General features: G+C 45.8%; 1 protein-coding gene and 1 long non-coding RNA gene across 8 annotated transcripts in view; one reads left to right on the plus strand and one right to left on the minus strand.

The window, feature by feature from the left end:
- The window catches only part of SLC8A3 (solute carrier family 8 member A3), an 82,769-nt gene that overhangs the window by 25,049 nt on the left and 37,125 nt on the right, over positions 1-20,595 (plus strand). The gene's annotated exons all lie outside the window — the stretch shown is intronic.
- Positions 274-7,877, minus strand: LOC122158146. The gene is made up of 2 exons (XR_006168146.1): positions 7,521-7,877; positions 274-7,361 (listed from the first exon to the last, which is right to left on the minus strand). It is a non-coding gene; the product is annotated as an uncharacterized LOC122158146 (long non-coding RNA).

The raw sequence follows: 20,595 nt of genomic DNA on the forward strand, positions 1-20,595 counted from the left end.
CCAGTGCTCCCTCTGTTTGACTTTTCTGTCCTGTGTTGTGTGAGCGTGGGCTGACATTTCCCCTTCCAGGGAATGCATTGCTCACTGCCATTTGGGGTGATCTGTCCCAGAGAACAGTGTCCCCTTATGTCTGCCTGAGCTTTATTGAAGTACAGCCTGGCTCCAAGGCTCCCCCAGATCTTTCTGTCTCTTTTCTTTTTATTGCACTAATAAATCTCCCAGGATCTCTCTAGCTGGAAGGGTGGGAGGGATGGAGAGAGGAGATTTCCCGTCTAGTGCATTGCAGGCTTTTATTGACTGTCAGAAGCAGCAGTAAATCTGCAGCAGGAGGTGTGCCCGGCATTGGTGAGCAGAGCATCGCCAGCAGCTGAGGCTGGATAGGAGATGTGAGGGAGCTGTAATGGCTCTGTCCTGTGGCTGCAGTCAATCTTGAGGGTGGGACTACCATAAAGACTTCTACCTCTGCTTTGCTTGACCTGCTTGCTGGTTCATGCTACTTGTGAGGTCCTTTGCAAACTTCTCTGTACAATCCATATTCTCCAGGGCTTTCCAACTGCAGATCACTCTGGGATTTGCCAGCCTAGTGTTCAGGTCTGTCTCTGTTTTGCTTGCCCCTGCAGAACTGATGTGTTTCAAGACACAGCTGGGTATGTATCTTCAGTGCAGCTGAGCAAGATGGGTCATCTGCTTCTCCAGGGCTAGGGTTAGTGTGTCTTTGATGGAAGAAAAACCAATCCTGACATGTTCTGGCCAGCATCAATGCAATGTGTGGATGCCTGGCTTCTGGGATGCAGATAGCTGTGTTGCTATAGCCAATATTCTTCATGTCTAATCCCCAAACCCAAACTATCTTTGTGTTTAAGCCTACTCATTTTTGCCTGCTACAAATTTCTTAGCTGTGTTTCTCACCAGCAGTGTGTGTGGCAGAGGGGCTGATGGGTGGGTGGCACATTCCCTGCACAGCACAGCAGGGTCACCCAAGAGCCCTGCTCTGCATCTGGGGCAGCACAGGCTGCAGCTGTCAGAAGAGCTGGGGCTCTGGGGTGGCCATGAAATCACAGCTCTAGTCCTGCTCTGGAGGGGGGAATTCAATGCCAGAATTGATAGCCTGCAGCACTCATACAATCTCTGTCACTGGAGGATTCAAACAATGGATTGGATGACTGTCAGGAATGGCAAAGGTAAAATAAAAATCACAGACAAAATAAATAAGCTCTGAGCATATGCATCAACAGTCCTTCCCAGCAGGTTTCAGAGGGAGCACATTGTATGGTTTTGTAGTAAGTAAGTACTTAATACTCACCAAAACACTGCAAATACTATTTGAAATACTTACAAATAGCTTTTTCCACAAAAGCTGTTAAGCAGTTAATCTAGTAGGGTTCTTTTTGCTTATCTGCCCCATTCATCATATTTAAATGCAGGGCTGCAGTGTAACACTTGCACTTCTTAACTTCAGCATGCACATGCATAGCTACATCCTCCTCTGATTTTAATTTCAGAGAAGCTTTCTCAGACTCCTCAGTAAGAGTTGTGACACAGGATGTATGTCACCTGGATTCCTCTAGCTTGGGAAGAATGACAATGCCTCTTCTCTTTTGTGTTTCCCTCAGTGCAGCACAACTGTGTCAACAAGCTCAAGTGCAGGGATCCTTACAACTGTCAGCATCCTGCTGTTAGAGGAAGGCTAGGGTGTTGTCCTCAGATGCTGGTAATTCACAAAACCTCTAGCCTGCAGTCCAGGTCAGACAGAGGTCTGTCTCTTTCTTGGATCTCTGAATGATGTCACTTTTCCCCTCCATTATTCCAGCAACCTAGATATGAGTTTCCCTTTCTTCCCTGCTCTGTTTTAAAGGGAGAGCAAATGTCGGCTCAGCATGTGGCCTCTTCAGTATTGACAACCAATTTTTCCCCTGTTATTCAAATGAGTAGTGAAAGCAGAATGTTGCTCTGGCAAAGGGGCTCTCTGTCACTTAAGCTGGGATACCCAGCTTTTATAACTTATGGCATGAAAGATATTGATGTGGCTTGTCTCTCATCTTTCTGGCTCTAACTACTCTCAATAGCCACCTTAAGGAACCCTTCAGGACATGGTTCTGCAGCCATAATGAATCATCCTTGTCGTCTGGCTCCCCAACCTTGAACACGAGAGACAAACATGGAGGTCTGTGTCCCGTCTCTTGTTTCTTCTGCCGCATAGACAAATCCTCGACCAGGAAGCCTCTTTGCAGCCTCCACACCCGGAGGGGACATTTCTGCATCTCTTGTGAAGTTTAGATACTTATACGAATTCAGCTAGAAGCAGGAGTATCTTTTCACATTAGATTTCAGCACACTGACTGTGTTCTTGGCCAGGATCTGGCAGTTTGTTGGCAAGAAAAAGTGAAAAGAAGTAGGGGGGAATATGTAAAAAAATGTCAGATTTTTAACAATATTCTAAAACTGGTGATGCTACAAAAATGGCCATGGATCTCAACTCTGTGAAAAAAATTCTCGCATCCTTAATTCATAGCCTTTCTCATGTGAACACTGGGGCCAAATGGTTTGGCAGGGGAGGTGATTGAAAGCGTTTATACTACAGCACACATAACGTAGTTCTCTACAGTTCTGAGGTCAAGTCGGGTAAGCAAAGGGTTTTTCTTCTCCTAACTAGCCTGCTCTCAAATTAGCCTTGCTGCTCATCCTCTGTTGGCTCTGATGTTTATGGAGGAGAATACCACTGCTCTGCTGTGGTAGCTGACCGTCAACAGTCCCCATTATTGCCTGCTTTTACTTGGAAGAGATTTCTCTTTTTCCTGGCGCCGGCCTGCCTTCCAACAGCTGCAGCCAATGCAGTGTGCTGTGTTACAGGAGCGGGCAGACAGGCAAGGTGATGGGTAAGCTCAGTTTATGGAGTGTGGTAAGGATGGCCAACATCTACAACTCTCAAGAGGATGATATATCTGGAAAGGAGAATCCTCCTTTTGCTGTCCCAAGATAAGCACAATGACTCTTGCTTGTACAGCTAAGAAACCTGAGCATAACATGATCTAAAAAATGCTCTATGCAACGTCATCTCAGCCTAAGGCAGAGCCACTTGCATCCATGTCATTTCTGACAGATATTTTCCCAGCCTATTCTTATAGGTCTCTTGGTGCAGAGATATCTACAATATCCCTAGGCAATGTCATGTAGGCCTTCACTGTCCTGACCCCCTAAAAAGATGATCCTAATTCTTAAAATAAATTGACCTTGGTCCAACTCTAGCCTCATATCTGAGGACGTGGAAAATACATTTTCCCCACATCTCTTTTTCTCTCTTTCTTTCTAGATAGACCTTTTGCATCCTCAAATGCTATGCCTGACAGTTGCACTTTCCATCCTATATTCTCTTAGTCTCTAGGGTAATCCCAGTTTCTTCAACCTTTCCTTGAGTAAACCAGCTGTCCAGTTGTTCTCTCTGCTCTTCTGTGAACTCTTTTCATTTGCTGCATGCAGAAGCCTGAGCTGGACTCCATACTCCAGCTGGGGTCTTTTCAGTATAAGGTGGTATGAAAAACTGCATTGGTCCCAAGACAGCTGGTCTAGGTCCTGTCAGCCCACACTGGTCCAGGCACTGGAGAAGATCATTCTTTCCAACCCTTATTTCTGCTTCTTTTCCTAGTCAATTAAAAGTAGGTCTTGTCTATCTCTGCAGTAATCAGCGCAGTCAGCAAAACTTTCCATTCGAATCTAAAGGCATGCTCCCTGTGTCTGTTTTTCTGCTCTCGTGCCTTCCTCTCAGCTTTGTGCTGCTGTAAGTCCTCTGTGTCCTCTCTTCTGGCCTCATGACACTCTGCAGGATATGCGCTTTCATGCCAGGGTGCACTGGTGCTGCGCATGTCTAAAGACCATTCATATCCCACGTCCTGCCTGAGACCATATATTATACTTTGTATGCACTTTGTAGTATGCACTGTACTTGAATTCAGCCTGAATTGAGCTGCCATGACTCACTGCTGGGCTGGGCAAGGGACATTTTGAACAACTCCCCAGAAATCCTATGAGGAAAGCAGCAGGAGTTGAGTCTTTTCTCCTTTGGTCACCTAGCAAGGTGCTGGGCTGGCTGTTTCTTGAAGGAGTCTCTACTGGTGCTAGGTCTGGCTCTGGTATTATGCAATATGGATGAGCAGATGGCTGAAGAGACTGGAAAGAGAGTAAGGATTGTTAGGAGAGGAGCTGGGGAGGTTTTCTTTCTCAAAACAAATGTGTTAGATCTGTGTTAGATCTACCTGTGGTCTGAGCATAACTGGAGGAAAGAGAATGTTGAAAAGGGATGGGGAGGAGAGGTAAGGTGGTTACTGTCAGATAATGGCACCAGGATAGCAAAGTAGTGTGAATGGGACTGCAGCAGTGCAAGCTGGAGCTGCTGGGAGCTTCTCCAGTGCACAAGGTCTTTGCTTCTATTTGCAAACAATATTTGTATGAATTAAATTTTCGTGGAATAAAAATAGAATCAGCAGTTGTACAAATAAAGATGGAAGGATTCCACAGGTTTCAAGATATGAACTGCATGCTGTTCAAGGCCAGGAGGAAGCGAAGACCATTTGAGACCTCTAATGCAGATAGGCACTCTGCAGACGCCATTCCAAAAGCAGCTGGAGGCCTTGACTGCCTAGATGTAGAGATAGGGCAACAAGTTGTCTTCTTGATGTGGCCGATGTCCATTACACTGTTGTGGGATGCAGGGTGAGGACAGGGTCAGTCCCCCACTTTCTGGGAATTAAATCCTTGCTGGCTTTTCCTCTTGGAAATGCAGTTCAACTGAGAGTGACGACGGCTGATGAAGAGGTAGACTGCCTACAGTGCCTTCTCTCTCTGCCCTTTTGAAGATCTCAGGGGGGACTTCAAGGAGATGTTACTTTAACAATATCTGAGATCTGAGATCTCAAAATTGTTTCCACTTTCTGAGACATAGGAAAGCATACAAAGCATCACTGTGGTATATACAGGGCTGCTTCCATGAATATCTTCTAAAATGTCACTCTTAGAGATTGGTTTAATGTTTGCCTTACACAGCAGTTTAAGAATTACTTATTTTTACCAACATGTCTTTGTTATGCTCAGCATGTCTATAGCCTCTTCGAAGCTTGCTCTTTTTCCTGGGATGTCACAGTTGTTTATTGTATATGAGATGGACCCTACGCTGGCCATCAGCTATCATCTGCCTCCGTAATGGTTGTGAGTAGGAACCAGCAACTTAAAGATGAAAATTTCCCAAGTCTGCAGTCAACTCTCTGCATTACCCAGGTCCTGGAAGTTCTGAACACATTCCATTAGCCCTAGTTTTTGTGGTGAGTTCTTATGTGGTGAATGCCTGAAGTCTGATGGAAATGATAAGCCTTCTTGTATGGCAGCAGTGATGGCACTGTCTTTGGGTCCAGGACAGACCATGCATTTCTGAGGTTTGGATGCACCCACTCAAACTGTTGTTCTGTGTGAAAGAGGGACTCAGATGCTGCTGAAACAGTTTGTTCGTACCTAGCTGAGCCCTGAGGATGCTTTTTCTCCCTTGGGAAATCAGGCTTGGCCCACAAAAGTTTTGTGGCACCATTCAAGTGTACGCATTGCTCCTAGCTGCTGCTGCAAACCTGAGAGCTTCCCAGCCCCCTGGAGGTGTGTTAATCACAGCACAGGTACATGCATGATACTTAGGCCACCAACACTGTGGAGAATGCAGTGGGAAAGGGATTTCAGTCACTGGCAGGTAGCTGCACAGCTAGACACAGCCTTTTTAGTTTTAATCTTCTATGTAACTTGAAATGGAACCTTTCATTCCCCTCTGAAATATCTTCACTGGCCACTGAGCTCCTTCCCCTCTCCACATCCATTGGTTTTTTGTGTAGAGCAGTTTTTGTACCGAGACATCTCCTGTGCCTGCTTTCCTCAATGGACACTGATGTGACACGCAGAGCTGAGCTGTCAGAGCTCTGGGGTGTTTTTTTTCTTCTCCCTGTGATGAGCTGCGACACTCAGCTTCCCAGCTCCACAGGCCACTTCTCGATGCTTTTGTTAACATCACATTGTGAATGCAGCAGGAGGCCAGGAGCAATGCGCGGTGGCTAGAGGTTTGCCCAGGGCAGTGGGCATTGTGCACCATCGCATTTTTCAGCTAGGTAGCACTGCAGAATATTCTTGTTCCCTTTTGCTCTTTCTTCTCCACTTCTGGAATTTTTTCCTGTTATTCTACATCATCCCAGCCATTTTCTTTTCCCTCTGCTCTTCTTCTGTCTGGCTCAGGAGAGCATTTTGTGGGTGGATCGTGGGCTCTTTGGGGCAGATTTACATCCCTTGGTGATGCAAATGAGGCACCGCATTACTGGCGAACAGCATAAATGAAATTATCCCAGCAGGCTTATTTCCATGGAACAGAACAACACTGGAAATGATAAAGGAGCCAAAGAGATATGAGTGGAGCTTCTCTGTTAAATCTTGTTCAACAAATGCTCACCTGTGCCCCACGTGAGGGCCCGCTGTGTCCTCAGCAGTTATACTAAAGGGGTGTTAGTGTGGCTTTGGCCGTGTGTGGATTTTGCTCCACATTAAAGATGGAGCAGTTTATGCTCTGTATGTACAGTTCTGCAGACTACCCCCAGACTCCTTTGTGGAGTGGCAGCTGTGCACTGGCATGATTGGTCCAGAAGGCAAAACATGTAATCTCGTAGGGGAGACATTGATGGAGGTGAGGTGAGGTCTGGAAGGGAGATCTTGAGCCTCTTGGTCCCAGCGATCCCAGTCATGCATCATTTGGAGCTGCAGTGAGCAAGAGGCAGCATCGTGTTTTGCACTCATTAGAAGTCCAGCATCTGCGTTTTGCTTTCCTTGGGCTGCAGGCATGATCAGAAGGTGCTGGTGGTACCCTGGTTGGTGGGAGGCATGGGAAGAGTGGTCCTTGGGAACATACTGGCTTCAGCAGAGCAGGAGGGAGAGAGAGATGTGAAACCAGGTGTGGGAACAGGTGGAGGAGCAGGCTGTGGTGCCAGCTCCCCTGTGCTGTCTTGGCCCGATTCCAGAGAAAACAGATCTCCTTTTTTTTTTTTTAAATTATTATTTTTTTGCTTGAATAAAAGGCCGATTCCTACATTTTCCAAAACTCCGTGCATTTTAACTGTGCTCCAGATGCAGTAATATTGAACATGCATTGCAAAATATCAGTTCTCATCTAGCACATGCCCAAGCAGGAAATCCTCAGAGAGATTACCCTGATCTCACAAACAGTGGAGCATGGAATAGAATAACTTTAAACATTAATGCAAATTTAACCTTAACTGTGTCTTTGTTGCTGGTGGGAGGTGCTGCTGCGACACTGCCAACAAGTTGAAATCTTCTCAGACTTCCTAGTCCTATAAAACAGAGATGGAAAGGACAAAGCAGATGCTTTGTGCTGCTTTTGTGCAGACTGGTGGGAGATCTGTAGCCATGAGGCAGCCAGCCTGTGCTGGTGATTCTTTGAATAGTATGACAGATTTGGGGGGGAAAGAAAACAACAAAGGAAAACTCACCTTGTAGTGGTTGCTGCTTTTTTTCCACATTAAAGGAAAAAAATAGCTATAGACATTCCAGAGGGAAGATTTTAATTTGTTGGAACAGCATTTGAGGGTTTTCTTCAGGTCTAGGTTTCCGGAGCAGGTAAAATCCTCTGCTGGCAAACACGCTCTGCATAAATGCAGAGCTGGATTCACTTTCCACAGTGGCAGTGCTAACAGTAAACATACACAGATATTAGCGTGCTTGGAGATCTCCAAAGACACTTGGCCTTACAGTGCTGCAATTATGTTGAAAATATTGCTGAATCTGGAAAAAAGTCATCTCTAAATTAGATTCGTTGCTGCAGCCCCACTGCCAGCTATGGGACTTGTGCTGTGTCTGCAGAAGAGAAAGCTAACTTTGGCTTTAGCCTCAGTGCACCTTGGACTGTGATCTGTGATCACTCTGAGACTTTCTGGTGGGTGTTTGTTGATAAAACAGGACTGCAGTGCTGTGGCCAGGTGTTGGGAATGGCCAGCCTTTCTGCTCAGCACCAATGTGTGCTGGTGGAGATCACTGCTGGTTTTTCAGGGCCACTCCGGGGCTGGGCCATTAGAGCTCTGCGCAGGTTTTCCGAGCAGCAGAGCAGGGACATGCTCAGTTCTTGGCTGAAGAGCATTGGCAGATCTGCATGTCAAAGTGCCCAAGACCCTGCCTATGCTGTTGTAACAACAAATCATAGCCTTTGTGTATCCATACGAATTTCATGAGACTTAGAAATATTTTCCCCCCGTGTACTCTAATTGTTCTAGAAATCCAACCAGGTATGCAGTTATGTGAAAGTATTATGCAATGAGTGCTACAGAAAAGCACAGCATGCTCTGTTTTGCAGCAGTTGAGAGGCTTTTCCAAAGCATTTAGCAGCAGAGCTGGTACAGTCATGCCCACAGCCATGGATGTACGATTTCTACATCTCTTCTGGATGCAACAACCTCAGTTGGCCACTGTGAATATGCCTTATGATCCTTTTTGTCCCAGTTTAAAGAATTTTATGGATTTGCTGATAGTGTTGGTTGAAATATAGCCAAACCCGTATTTATTGGGATATTTCCTCAGCAGTATCAAAATGTCTGCTACCTTTGTGTCTTGCCTTTGTGGGTAAAAGACAGTGAAAAAAAAAGCCCCTACCTCCCTTGAGCTTTGGATGAGCGTGTATATGCATGTTTTTATGGACTCTTTTTTCCTGTGCTGTTTATCTCTAAGGTTTAATTCAACTGATGGGCTTTAAGCAGCAGATCTGTAGATTGCGCATTGTAAACTCGAAAGTGGCAATACCATTCTATGATTCAATACAGCCTTTGGGAATGAGACCCTACCCTTGCTGTTGTGAAAGATGAAGGCAGAGCTGAGTGTGGTACGTGCAGAGCACTGAGAGCTGTCTTTCAACATGAGACACTTCAGATTGTTCAGTGAAAGAAGTGAAAAGCCAAAGAAAAACAGAAGGTGACTGCAAGGGGCTTCTTTTCTGTGTTCAACCAAACTGACCCTGGGGTTTTTAAGCTTGAGGCTCTTAGAGATACTGGGAAAATAACTCCTCTTCCCTCAACATGGTTAACGTGGTTTGGGGATGAGTGCTGATGACCCTATTCTGCTTTGACAGGGATGAATCATGTCTGTGCATATGTCATGCTGCAAGAAACAGGAAAGGAAGGAAAGGTCCCCTCATTGATGGTCATAATTCCTCCTTTCCCTTCAAAAACAAGTGAGGAACCTGCTGCAGGTCCCCTTTGTTTGGACACTTCATCCTGAGTAAAAGAAACACAGTGCAATGCCTCTTCAAAGGACATTGTGTCTCCCATTATTCATGAATTGCAAGGGTTAAGGAGATTAGCTGTTTCAGTGGATTAGTAAGGGGCTGTGGATCTGTTCATCTCAGTGTAGCTAGCTGTCTTGTGAGTGCATGTGTAGAGAATCTAAAAATAATTCATTTATTTGCGCAAAATATCTGTCAGGCTGGTTTCCCTCAGGCAGATGTTCACTCCCGTGGCATTGCTCTCACAGCGCAAGGTCCCACCCAAGGAGAGATGGGAACTTCTGATGGATGTAGAGCATCAGGATGCCAACTCCCCACTCCTCCTTCCCCCATGCACCGTTTCCAGGGGCGGGTTTCTCTTTTCCCAAGACCTTGGCTGCCCAACTACTGTCTGTCCCCTGATGTTGGTGGTTGGAGGTGGGTGTGGAGCCTGGCCAAGGCCTCCAATGGCAGTCCCTCCTGTGGGGCCTGGTGCTGGCCCTGCACCAGCAGGGCTCCCAGGGGGACGAAGCGGGTGGGTTGGTAAAGAACCCTGTTTATACGTTGCTGTGTCTCTGCTTGCTGCTGGGGTCATTTGTCTTTGGAAATAACTGTGCCCAGACACCCAGTATTAGTCTTCTCCACCGCCAGTGCAATAAAAATCAGTGGCCCTGGGCAGCGTGAAATGAACTTTAGAAGCCTTGGCTGTACATTCTCCACCTGTTTCAATATATGAAAAATAATAAAATTTTTATAGAACCCTAAAGCATCTCTGAGGTATGGGAGAGCACTTCAGCATTCTGTGCTGGCGTTACTTCTGCCCACACACAGCTGCTTGAGCTGGAGGTCCCCAGGGTAGCTGCTCAGGGTTAAAGTCACTCCACGCCAAGGGGAAGGGAGCAGCACATAGGGAAAGGGCTGGAAAAGCAGGAGCTTGGATTCTTTCCCATTTTTTTCACTGAGCGCACTGGCAGGTCACTTACCTCACTGTGTCTCATTTCTGCTGTTTGTAAAATGGGAACACGTTTCACCTCACAGGGCTGTTGCAAAGCTTAATTAAGATTTGCAAAGTGCTTTGGTGCTGTATAAATGCCAGTCACTTTAATTAATAAAATGAAACGGCTGTGCACTCTTGGCTTCTTTGTTTACCTGCAGCTAGCAGGATGATGTTCAGAAGGGCTGATATTCCACACAGCTGTGTTTTACAAATGTCCTATTTTCCTGAAAGCATCTTGAGATGCCTTACTGATCTGCTCCAAACTGGACATGGACTTGCAAACCAGGAATGGGCCAAACCTGTCTTACAAATCTTATGAGGAGTTGCTAAAGGAACTGGGATTGTTTAGTCTGGAGAAGAGGAGGCTCAGGGGAGACCTCATCGTCCTCTACAGTGACCTGAAAGGAGGTTGTGGTGAGGTGGGGGTCAGCCTCTTCTCTCAGGTAACAGCAATAGAATGAGAGGTAATGGCCTTAAGTTGCACCAGGGAGGGATTCAGGTTGGATGTTAGGAAAAACAACTTCTCCAAAAGAGTGGTTGGGCAGTGGAACGGGCTGCCCAGGGAGGTAGTGGAGTCACCATTTCTGGAGGTGTTCAATAAATGTGTAGATGTGGCACTGAGATACGATTGGCAGGCAAGGTGGGGATGGGCTGACAGTGAGGCTAGATGAACTTAGTAGTCTTTTCCAACCTTAATGATTCTACAGTTCTACGTCACAAGGACTGTCTGTGGAGTTGGTCAGGACTCCCTCATGCAGAGGGACCCAGCTGAGGCTCTGCTGAGGGTAACTCCCAGCTTGCTCCTTCATAGCAGGCCTCAGTGGAGCACAGGGAGCTGTGTAGTCCCACGCCCTGAGCTGCAGGATGTGAAAACAACAGAAGCATCCATGGAAATGGCTTTTCTTTCTCGTTTGATAGTTTTCCCTGACTATATTCAAGGGAGAATTTTAGCAGCCATGTCATCTGCATCTTTATAAAAAAAGCTTATTTCACATTCATGAGAGCTAAAAACGTCCAGGAGGGAGAAGCCAACAAAAGGATTGTGGAGGGATTCTTGTTGCAGTTTTCCAGATGCTGCATGCTCCAGAGAGCACTTTCAGCTCTGTCCCTCGCTGCCAGGTCCAGGCCTCAGCAGTCCTTGTGCCCAGTGCTATGTGAGCCAGAGGTGCTTCACGATGCAGTGACCCAATGTCACATGGTGATCCAACGTGAGCAACCCAACACCTCTGCATTTCCAGCTGTTCCGTTCCCACATCTAAGCATCTATAGTCTGTAATAAAGAATCGAAGGATAAGATCAGTGTTCTCTTGAGTTTTCAGTATGTTGGACTCTACATCTAGAGAATGCACCTTGGCAGTCTCTGTGGTGCTCTGTTGTCCAGGAGACTGAGGACAGGTCATTCGAGTGGAGCCCTCTTCTCCCAGTGCCTCTCTGCTTCTCAGGCACGAGATGATCATCAGGACAGAAGACACACTTTAGTCCTCTCTTCCTCACAGTGCAAGACTTTTTTGTCGCTTTCAAATTAGAAGATTCTATGCAGGAGGAGACATGGTTTGATTATATGCGATCTTTTTAAAAGCTCCCAAATGAACAACAGCAGGAGGGAGGAAGAATCTGTAAGAGTACATCCTTCCTTCACCAGTGCATGACCCTACAGCCAAAGGCACTGCAGGTTGGCACAGCAGCACGTCTTCCTATGGAGAAGACCACTTGGGCAGGCAGGAAATCCTGTGTCTCCCACTGAGGATGGTGTTTCAGCACGTAGGTAGCAGTGTTGGTACACTCTGCTAGCTGTATAGCTGTGTGTATCCCCACACCTATCATTTGTAGTATAGAGAAGCACTACCTGTTATCTGGGAGTCAGCACCACAGGGCAGAGTGGGCGTATGTATAAATGACTGCTTTTTTGAGCTGCCAAAGGTGCGTATGTGCAGCACGTTGGGGTGCTGGTACTTGAATACCATGTGTAGCTCTCTCTTTTCCCACTCAACCCTCTAGGCAGGACCATAGGAGTTTGCTGGTGATTTCTCAGCACTTACCTCTGTGCTGGACTATAACTAACCTTTGGTGTCTGATTATCATTCCGTGGTTCATGCTTTTAAGCAGAAATCCATATCATCTTTCTGCCTTGCAGAATGTGAATAACTCAAAGCACAGGCAACAGTGAAGGATCAGGCTGCTCATGGGCTCTCGTATTGCTTCTTACTCATCCCGGTGTGACTCTGATATTATATCACAGCTTAATGTGTTGTCCAGAATGTAATGTGTTAGCATAGTAGCAAATACCAGAGAGAGTCACAGGATCATATTAAGCTCCCTGCCTCTGACAGATTTGATTTCAGGAGTGAATTTACAGCAGAGGATGGAAATTTACAATCTAATTGCTAGCCCAGTATGAATTTCCAAATATAATTGGGTCTTTAAAGAGTGATAGTGCTGGGATCAGGAATATGTTACTTTTTGTTTTATTTAGCCATTTCCACTAAAAGTGATCATGATGTGCTGTTATTTTAATTTAAAAGGGCAATTAGCAGTCACATCTGGCACAGTTAGCCCTTAAACAGCTTGCTGCTTTTATCAAGTTTAGATGCCAATGTTAGATAAGTTTTGTAGCTTCTTCATACATCAAGGAACAATTTGTTCATTAAATGTGTTGTTTCATTAAACATATATGTACACCAAGGGTCTAGTGTCTCTACCATGGTTTGCACTAGCTTAAGGCTATCAAATTTTAACCCTATTAGATGAAACCACTATGATTTCTTGTATGGACAGAAGTAAAGAACAGAGCACTTGTTTGGCTGTCTGTGAGCATCACTTTATAACCAAGAAGTAGCACCTGTGATTCTGGTGAATGTTTCCTTGTGTCTATGTTATGAGACTCTCCAGTGCATAGTAAGAAAGAATATGCTTTTCTGGTGACATGTCCATCAGTGAGAAGGTGATGGCTGGTATTGGACACTGGCTGCCAGCCTGTGAAACCACAGGAGCCTGTCTGGGTGTTTAACTTATTTTAGAGGCATCCAGACCTTACAGAGGAAGTCGAGAGAGTTGGGCAAAAAGCCACACCATCATCAATGATGAGGCAGAGTGCAGCCTGCATTCTCTCAGAAATTTCCGTTTTTTGCCATGAAGTGCCAGCATCCTCATTAGAGAACCAGTGGTGTGTAATGGCTCAGCTGTGATGGAAATGCAGAAGAAGCCTTATTATTGCAAGACAAGCTGGTACCATGCAATGAAAATAAAGAGGTACTGGGTTTGGTACTTACTGGGTAGTGCTGCTTGTGCTGAAAAGAGCTGCTAGCTATGGCTAAAGTCACAGCCGTCGTAAAGGCATGGGACATGATTCTGGCTGTAGAACTGACAGTGAGTCCTGAGGGTGACTTCAAGGATTTGATTAAAAGTGTAGCTGGAATTTTGAGTGTTTAAATGTGTTCAGTCCTTTTCAGAGAGTCTGAGACTGGAACTCCGCTTCAAGAGCCCTGGCATTGCTGGTGTGATGCTGGACATGACACACACACTGTGAAAACAGCACTAGTCTGCTTGGTCGTTTTATCATCCAGAAGTGGAAATGCAAAGAGCAGGGAAAAGTTACAAAGCTAAAGAAGCTCCTTTGAAATCTCATGGGTGGGGTTCAGTTCAGATGCTCGCAACAAAAGCTCCGAGAGAATTTCTTTCTTTTTTACTCTCCAGAGCATTAGCTGGGAAACTAGAATGAAGAAAAAAAGAAAAAAGGAAAAACAAACAAAAAATAATACAAACCACCCCGAAACCATTCACTCACTGTGGCTGGCTTCAGCTTTTCAGCAATACTGTGTGACCATTCCTGGTGAGAGCAAGAGGAAGGGATGCTCACTTCCTCTCTGCATGTGCTCTGACCCAAAATGAGCAGCATGCCTGGTGTGCTGGCTGCATAAGAAGACCTGGCTCCTTGTGGGGCCCTTCTTTATCAAAGGTGGGGTGCCCTGTTTTACTTGCAAAGTCGAGAGCAGCACAGCCCTGGGAATGGGAGTATTTCCATGATGCAGAAGTTGCTGGGATGCTGACTCACTGTGCATGCCAGAGGCACTGCTCTGCAATCCCGAGCATGGAAGGGGAGGGAAAACAAGCCACTGCGAAGATTGGTGGAGAGATAAGGTCACCTACTGCCTCCAGCCACCAAATCAAAAGAGCTGGGACTTTCAGTGCATAGTTTCCCCACATGGAGAAGAAAGCAACAAAAATCTTTCTGCATTACCCACAGAGAGATCGTGGATTTAGCAACCCTGGTTTCATTCTGATGCATGCTTTTTAACTACATATATCAGGAAAGAGATCAATGAATTACTTGATGTTTAGCCAGCCTGTCTTGATATGCTGAGTGTTGTACTGAGCAAGATTAGCCCACCATAGTCTGTGCTCAGGCATATGCAAGGTGTGTGGCACAGCATCCTGGCACATCTCTGCTTTGTTAGGCATTGGTGTCCTCCTTTCCAGTAAGAACCACCTTCAGCTCTAATCCCGTGCTCAGAATCAATAACACTTTGTTGTGATACTTGTTAATTCTCCCCAGGCTGGAGCCATAAATGCCGAGGCACTGGGACATCTCTGCCAGGCACAGCCAGTGCAGGGCACTGGAATGACTTCCCACAGGAGCAAGGGACATCTGCAGACATCACGCCTCCCTTTCTAAATACAAGGTACCTCTTCGCAGCTTGCTGTGCCTAACGTACCCTCACAGCAGCCAGTACCTTGGAAAAGGAAAAATACTAAACCCTACTGAGGCCAAACTGTGCTGCACACAGAGCCTGCCTTCTGTGTGCAAAGCCTGCGGGGAGAATGAGTGATAACAAAGCACACGTGACAAGCATTAGTCACGTTGCTTAATGAACAGCTAGAAGGCACTCGGAGACTGCGGACTCAGGGTAGATGAAGGCTGTTCATGTGGATTTTTAGGCCCTGAAGTTAAAGAAACACAGAAGATCTTGTTCTTACAAGATTTCAGGGTAGGTTTTTCTATCAGGGAGTTGCATCTATTCAAGATAACCATGTAAGGGAGATACTCAAAGGAAGCTGAAAATGTAGGGGCTTTGTGAATTCTTCTTTTGCCTTTGAAAATCATCCACCAGGATGGTAACAAGGGATTTCTCTGAGTGAATCCTGTTGACATTTTAACTTGCCCATTGTCTTCCTCTCTTCTTCCAGCCTCAGTTCTTGACATCATTCCCTCCCTGAGGCAATTACAATACTAGAGCTAATTATTTTTTAAAAATATATACCAAACATCATAGGAAAAGCAGGTGGTAAACATCTTTCCAGTGTGGTGGGCACAGATGTTTGGTTAGACCACCCTGCCCAACATGGTGTTTGTTGCAGCTTACTTATTTTCCTTACAGACCCTTCTGTAGATCAGTTGCAGTGCTCTTTGTGTGGTTTGTGGTGCTCTGCCTGGCATTTTTCATGGCTCCCTTTAAAAAAGTCAGTCATCAAAAGGAACTGTGGGAGAGCCCAGTGCCTGGCACAGACAGACAGGCTTAAGTTCTTTGTCAGCCCAGTGGCAAAAATAGTCTCAGGGAACTCTGTGAGGCTTGCACGGGAGAAGAAAGAGCAGGGCAGGTCACTGCTTGAAAAGTGACAGATGCTTTGCTGTTGTGACAGCAGCCCTTCTGCTGACCACACAGGAATGCTCTGCAGGCCACTGGTGCCCCACAGACCATGGTCTAAGAACTGCTGTCTGCCATATGGGTTTTTAATTACTTACCCCTTGTGTTCTTTCAATCACTGAAATATTTAGCATCCTCTTGCCACTCTGTGTTGGCTGTTCTAGTTCAAGATCCCAGGAGTGAATGGTTTGACTTTTCTCTCAGTGATTTTCAGACTTCATAATGAGTAGGTCATATTTTCCTTTCAGAACAGAGGGACAGGAAGTCATTTTCCTTAATCTGGTGGTGAAAGTCCAGCCGGTTGTTTAATCTGTCTCAGAGCAGGGGTCACCAATCCTCTTTCCCCTGTGGACATGTCATTGAATCAGGTGAGTGGGGGGAAGGCTTTCACTGTGTTTATCCAGAGAGGCACAGCAAGAACATTTAAGACAGAAGGAGATATGTACCAATGTGCTGATTAAATGCATGCAGGTCAGTGAAGCGAAGTTCTCAGCCTGAAATATTACTGCTATAATCAGCTTGAACCTTGTAGGCTGTTGCATGAGTCCCAGGCACATCACATCAGCTCATGCACACTGACTGTATCAGTATTCTCACAGTCTTCTCATCACATGCTGCCATCACTATTTTTTGTGCTCTTTAGGGAATGGTTATTCCTTTGTAGAGTAGCACATCATGATGCTCATTTCTGGAGTGTTTGACATCTTAGCATCCAGCTTACTCACGAGTTTCACAGAATCATAGAATTACAGAATAGTCTGAGTTGGAAGGAACCTTAAACATCATCTAGTTCCAACCCCTCTGCCATGGGAAGGAGCACCTGCTAGACGAGGTTGCAGCCCCATCCAAGCAGGTCTTGAGTACCTTAGGCATCCACAACTTCTCTGGGCAGCTTGTGCCAGTACCTCATCACCCTCTGAGTAAAGAATTTATTCCTAAATTATAATCTAAACCCCTCTTTTAGTTTAAAGCTATAATCCCTTGTCCTGTCATTATACTCTCATAAAGAATCCCTCTCCAGCTTTCTTGCAGGCTTCCTTTTGGTACTGGTAGGAGTGGCTGAGGTTGGCAGTGACCTCTGAAGCCATCTGGATCAGCCTCTGCTCAAACCAGGCCACTCAGAGTTCTCAGTACTGTGTCCAGGTGGTTTCTGAATACAGACATTGACAAGATCCCCCGAGTCTTCTCCAGGCTGAGCTATCTCAGCAGCCTCCTTATACAGCCTGGGACACCACTAGCCATTTGCTAAGATCACATGTTGAGTATGTCTGAGCTCCCTTGCTTTGTTTTTCTCCAAGTCAGCTCAGCCCTTTTCCTAGGAATCCATGAATGTATCCACCCTCCACATAGCCAAGTGCCCCCTGAGCTTTTTCTCTTCCCTTACTTTTTCCTTTTCTGTTTTATTACTGTCCATAAAAAAAGTCAGACCTAGCCTGCAATCATGACACTCTGTATTTGGAACCATGACAGAGCTCCACAAAGGAAGAATTTTATACCCAGCTAGGAAATGAAAGTACCAATCTGAAAAACACCCACTGGGAGTTCAAGAACAGCCTGATGTGGAGAGGCTGAAGAACAGCACTTCTACCGCTTTCTTGAAGGCTATTTTTCACCCTATAGCCCGGGGGAAGTGAATGGGGCTTCCTTAACTAACTGGTGCCAGCTGGGAGGGATAAAGTGCTGTTGGCCCCAGGTGTCTCTTTCACTGATCTCTAGTGAGCAGCCTAGAGGAGCTACAGCCACAGCACTTGCCCAAAGGTAAGAAACCTGTGGTTGTTAATAGCAAACACGAGCTGTGTTTGCACAGCATCTTTGGGGGGCAGTTAGGGTGTCAAAAAGATAAACCTTCTATTTTACTTTTCTAGTTCTGGGTGTCTGTGTTGTGACAATAGCTTGTAAAAGGAGACATGAAATGATTTTGTTGTGGCTTGGAAAGCAATGCGGTCCATGATTTTTTACTCCGATTTGCAGGTAGCTTGTAGCCTGTGAGGGGCTCTGTGCTGCCCTGGCCATATTGGCAGCCACCTCCCATCTGGCTGCTGACAACCAGCAGGGTAGCTCAGCATTACCCATTGTGCTACAGATGCAGCCCCCAGCATGCAAACCTGAGAAAATCCTACCCGTACGTAAATCTCAGTGCATATGTTTATTTGTGTCAAGAGCTAAATTAAATAGAAATGGATGGCTTGCCAGGACTATAAAAATGTCAGGCCTTCAGAAGAGCCACATCTCTGCAAGAGCATTTGAAATACTGCATATATATTGGAGGAGATTAGAGCCAAATGAGAAGATACCAGATAGAGCAATAAACTGAGCTTTGCAGCCTGTTGTTTTCAGGGCTGATGAGAAAAGGGACTGCAGGTTCACCTTGCAACAAGGAAGTTAATTGTGAGGACTGTAGCAGGCTACTCATGTATGCAGGAACGGACACAACTTCACCATGCCAATGTGAGATTTGAGCTAAGCGGATGGGGGTGTGTTCTGTGAGTTTGTGGTCAGCTTCTTCAGAAATCAACCTCGAAGTGAGGGGTGGATTTCTGATATGGAGAGAAATAACCATGGCTCACTAGTAGTAAAGTGGGAGACAGAGCAAGCTCTCAAGAACATATTCTTCCAGGCTTCAAGCTAATGATCTTCCCTTTGAAGGTTTACAAGGTGCCCCTTTAACCTGAGCTGTTAAAAAACAAAACCCAAAAGAACAAAAGCAAACTTTCCCCTTGCCTCTTGACCCCGAGGTTTAGCAGGCTGCCATCAGCAAATGTGACAAGAGCCAGGTATTTGCCTAGGCTAAATCCTGTTTCCCATGCAGCCTGTAGATTTTCTGCTGTTGCTCTTTTAGTGTTTGTCTGACATTTCTTCCTCTTCCATCACAGAGGAATTTTTCATTTCTTTGCACAAAGCAATACTTAACACGGCTTTTCTGCCTAAGTATGGCATCATTTTGGGTAATAAGGCGAGACTCAGTTTAGACATCTGCTCTTAGCTACCTTATGCAGAATGTAGGATTTTATCCAAGACGTGCACTGCAAATCTGTCACCTCTGGTACCTCTGGCAGGCTGCTCTCCAGAGATGATCAAGACTCAGATGAGGGAATCACTTACGCGTGAGATGCAGGCCAGAGGTGCTTGTTAGGCGTGCTTTAACAGAAGCGTTGTCTCTATTTCATTCTCTAAAATCCAGATATTAACAAATAAGTAAAAGTGAAGTGTAATGATTTTATTATCCTTCTTTTCTCTCCTGTTGCCTGACCCGAATGTTACAACAGCCTGTTAGGAGGGTGTAATCTACTGCAGACTTCTCTTTGCAGCCAGCATGCCAGATTGTGTGCGCCTATTCATAAGATAACAAAACCCCTTCACTCTATTTTTGGGTGTAGTTTTATTTTAAGAGCTCTTGTAAAGCAAGCCAAATACAAGGCAAAGCTTTGACTCTTCCTCTCCCACATGCTGTGGTATTTCTTAAGAGCAGGGAAGTAGTAGAGATGTATCTGTAAGTGGTTCAAAACCATAGCACATTCTCCAGGTTTGTGTGCTGTAGTGTCTTGTTCTTTGTGAGTAGGTTTGAAGATGCTCATGTTATATACTTACAGCTCCATCTTACAGATGGACCTGGCTACACTGGGTTTCTTTACAGCAGACAATGTGTCCCTGCTCAGAGGGGACACATTTTCTTTCTTTCTAGTTTTTTTCCTTTCTGTTGGAGTGATACAGTCATGGGGAGCTATGAACCTATGTGCTTTGCAGGGTGGGAGTTTGACCAGCAAAATCTCTTGACTCTCCATTTGGAGACATCAGACCTTCGCAACATTCAGATATAACCTTTTCCATCCCTTAGCTATCATCTACAGGAATCCTTGCGTAGGGGAGGGTCTTCTCCCCACTTGAAAGCTGGTGGCCAGGAGCTGTGCAGTGCCCAAACTGACGGGTGCTGTGGATGGGGACATCAACTGCTGCCTGAACTCCTTCTTGGGCCTCTGTCTCCAATAGCAGATGTGTGAAAGTGTGCAAGGGATTAGGACATGAAGGGGTTCTGTAAGAGACCATATTGCTAGAAATGGCTGTGGCCGTTCTAATCACAGCTTTTATGCTCTGCCAGCAAGACTCATAATTTGTAACAAGCAGAGGTCTCTGGGTCTGTAGCTAGGTTTTCTTGACAGATCTGCTGATTGCTGGTTTGTGAGAGCTGGGGATGCAGTAGGGGTGCTGAAAAGACTCAGGAGCTAAGCCAGCCCCAGCCTTCGCTTGGTTATGTGCCATGTGTCCCTGCTGTGGTGTCACACTGTGGATACCCTCCTGGCAACAGAAAAAGAAGGTCCACGGCAGTTGAGCTTTCCCCTCTTGGCAGTTTTATCACCCTTGCAGCCAACTCCCTATCTGCCTCAGTGCTGTTGGTCCTGCGCTGGTTCTTCTAGGGAGCCAGGGAGCTTGCATAGAAATTGAGGGGAATGAGACTGGTGTTTAGAAGCCTTCCCAGCTGAGAGCATCCCTAAGGAAAAATCCTGGAAAGGGAGAGAACATGAAGTGGGCAGGTTGTCTGAGGCCAGGTGTCTGATCTGCTTGGTGAGGTGGAAACCTGCCAGAATTATGTGCCTCACTGTGAAGCGTGAAAACAACCCACATGCAAAGCCTGTGAGAGTAGCTTTGGGGCTAAAAAAGGCCTTACTGCATTTTTACACATG

Source organism: Centrocercus urophasianus, unplaced genomic scaffold (assembly GCF_019232065.1).
Source record: "Centrocercus urophasianus isolate 14NV4802_14NV808 unplaced genomic scaffold, USGS_Curo_1.0 seq_14, whole genome shotgun sequence".
In the NCBI taxonomy this organism is placed as follows: Eukaryota; Metazoa; Chordata; class Aves; order Galliformes; family Phasianidae; genus Centrocercus; species Centrocercus urophasianus.